The 2,894-nt window shown below is 32.8% G+C and overlaps 1 pseudogene; it reads right to left on the reverse strand.

Moving 5' to 3' along the window:
- Positions 1-1,917, reverse strand: LOC121205981 (aquaporin NIP1-2-like; annotated as a pseudogene).
- Positions 1,918-2,894: the final 977 nt, after the last annotated feature.

A 2,894-nucleotide genomic window follows, 5' to 3' on the forward strand; every position in this document is an offset into this window, starting at 1 on the left:
AAAAGTAAAATCTCCTTTGGTTCCTACCCTATAGTACAATTTAACCAGAATTACGGGAACTCTTGTGGAAAGAAGCACTCTTGGTTATCTCCCTTAATGCTTGTCTGTGTACCTCACCATGTATAAACCCATGCACCTGATACTGCCCCAAGTGTTGGTGACATCAGATATATCCATATCCCTTGTAATGATTCGACACAATTGCAGGTCCCAAACTCCTTGCTGGGTTCATGATGCTGCTGTAATTGGCCTGTCCAAACAATATCTTAAATCCTAGCACAGAGTTGTAGTGTTAAAAAACGATTATATAATTTTAGTCCTTGGACTTAGCCATTAGTCCATTTTGGTATTTTCACTTTTTTGTCCATTTTTTTAGCTAAACTTGGTAACTATATTCAATTTGGTCCCTTAACTTAGCAAACGTAAAATTTTGATAATGTGACACGATGGTATTGTGTCATTTCATCATTTAAAATTAAAAGAATATATTTAAAAGTGATGAAATAACAAATCTCAAATGTCACGCCGTAATATTTTGTGAATCCAAGTTTTGGGATTAAAACAGACTTCATGTCAAGTTCAGTAAAAAGTTGATTAAAAAAATAATATGGCGAGTCTAAAATAGGTTTGGGTTAGTCTTTTGCAAATATGAACGAGTTTGGACAAGATTTTAGGCTTATATTTAGGGTCAAGCTAGACTTTAGCAAACATAAAATATATTAGTATGTCCAAGCACAACTCTAAATAGTAGGCTAGTAAATTAAGGGGAAAATGTTTAAATACCCAGCAACATCACATTAATCAGCACAGTGGCACCAATGGCAAGTCCAGCAAGTTCTCCAATCTGCCATTAAAGAAAAAAAAAAGAAGGGTGTTTAACCAATCAGAACATGATTTGTGTTAACTTAAAACAAAGGCTTAATGTCGTTTCCAATACAGATAAGATTTGAAATTGGGGAAGTCCTTTCATTATTAGCCCTTTTTTATTCCATTTACTTTGGAACATATTAGGCAATTAATCAATGATATAATAAATATTTGACTGTTTGAATCATTCGATTCCATTCCCATCATCTTCAACCTCTAGCCTTGGTTATACCAAAAAATAAAATGAACATTGATAGCATACTTACAGCTCTGTTATCAGTGGCAACACCAGATAAATGAACATTAGGTAAAAAAGTAATGATGAACTCGACCCCAAAAGCCTGCAAATCGGACCCTTGCGGCGATGTTCCGGCAAAGACATCATGTGGTCCGCTAAATAACAACCGAAGTGTACCAGCTGCTAGTGTTGAATCCAATAACTTGAGCTAAACATAAGCAGGGACCTAAAAGTAAAAAGAGCAATCAAATTAAGAGACTTGCAGAACCATTGGCTAGGATACCAAATTTCTTTTACCTGTTTGAGAGGAAATCTTTTGCAGGTAGCAAAGCAATGGTGACAGCAGGGTTGAAATGAGCACCAGAGATGTGAACCTAAGGAATAAACCAAGACCATTACAGCTAATCCCCATACTATGGAAATCCCTGGTATGATACCACTTTCTCATTGTTTACATTCACTACCACCGTGCACAACCGCAAATATAAGAAGTACGTGCTAACACCTCTGCCATTAGCTGCAGATTCGGATATAAACAAAACCATCTTACCATCATCATCATCGTGATATTTATGTATGTATGTATGTATGTATGTATGTATGTATGTAGAGTTACCTTTTGAATGAAGGGTACAGAGAAACCCAGGTCAGAATCTTTTCTTTTTGGGAGCTGATGAAGGAGGAGGATGATGATGACTGGTTTCACCATTAACATTCAAAACTACTTCATGGTTTCCATTACACCCAGAAATCTCCGCCATGACAACAACAAAAAGAAAAACAGGGGAAGGGGAAGGGGACAAAAGACAGAGAAAGATGTTTCTTCTGCCAGGTCTGGTTCTTCAACAATCAAATTTGTCTACCTATGAAAGCAAAAGCCAATTAAAGGTCAAAAACAAAAAACAAGAGAAATTTTTTATTTTTCTAGTCTAAGGTCACATCTTGGTTAAAACATTGAAATTATATCGGTGACCCCAAATTTAAAATCTCTTAAATTTGTCAAATATGTATTAATATTTTTTTATTTTAATTTAATTTTCTTTATAAATTCTTATCATAACGAAATCTTTAAATAGATGCTATCTGTTAAATACGAGTTTCGGGTTAATCTAAAAAATTAATAGAGATTTTACTATATGTATGGGTTTTATATTGTTTAAGTCTTATATTTATCTTTTTTTGTGGACTTAGGAGGATAAGATTGAAAAATGTGACTTAATAGAACTTTATGAACAGAGAAGACATTCAAGGCCGCTTTAATTCATGTTCTAAGTTCAACCACCCACCGGTAATATAGAAACTCATGAATGCCATCCTCTAAAATGGTCAAGTTTTCTTAAATATGGGCCAAATTTGTTATTGCTTTTTTTTTTTTCGAAAAAGTTCACTTAGATTAAAACATTCAGATAAATTGGGTTTTTATTATTCATAAAATCTGTAAAAATTGTATTTATTTTCGATGAAATTAGGGGTTTCGAATAAAATTATATCAATCGCAATACTTTGTAAAAGCTGATTGGATAAGTTCTTAAGGTAATTAAGTTCCGTGATGTATGATTTATAAATAGTTGAAGTTATGCCTTTTTTTTTTAGTTATACATTGTAGACTGCTTAAATATTTTAATTTGTAAATTATTTAAATAATTGTTACTTAATTTAACAAGGAGAATATGTGTCATGATTTAACTAAGAATAATCATAATCAACTCCTCTAATTGTAAGCCAAAACATATGTATGTACTTTTATAATCAAGGCTTTCAAATACGTATATTTGTTACAAACAAATAA

Source organism: Gossypium hirsutum, chromosome A01, assembly GCF_007990345.1.
Source record: "Gossypium hirsutum isolate 1008001.06 chromosome A01, Gossypium_hirsutum_v2.1, whole genome shotgun sequence".
In the NCBI taxonomy this organism is placed as follows: domain Eukaryota; kingdom Viridiplantae; phylum Streptophyta; class Magnoliopsida; order Malvales; family Malvaceae; genus Gossypium; species Gossypium hirsutum.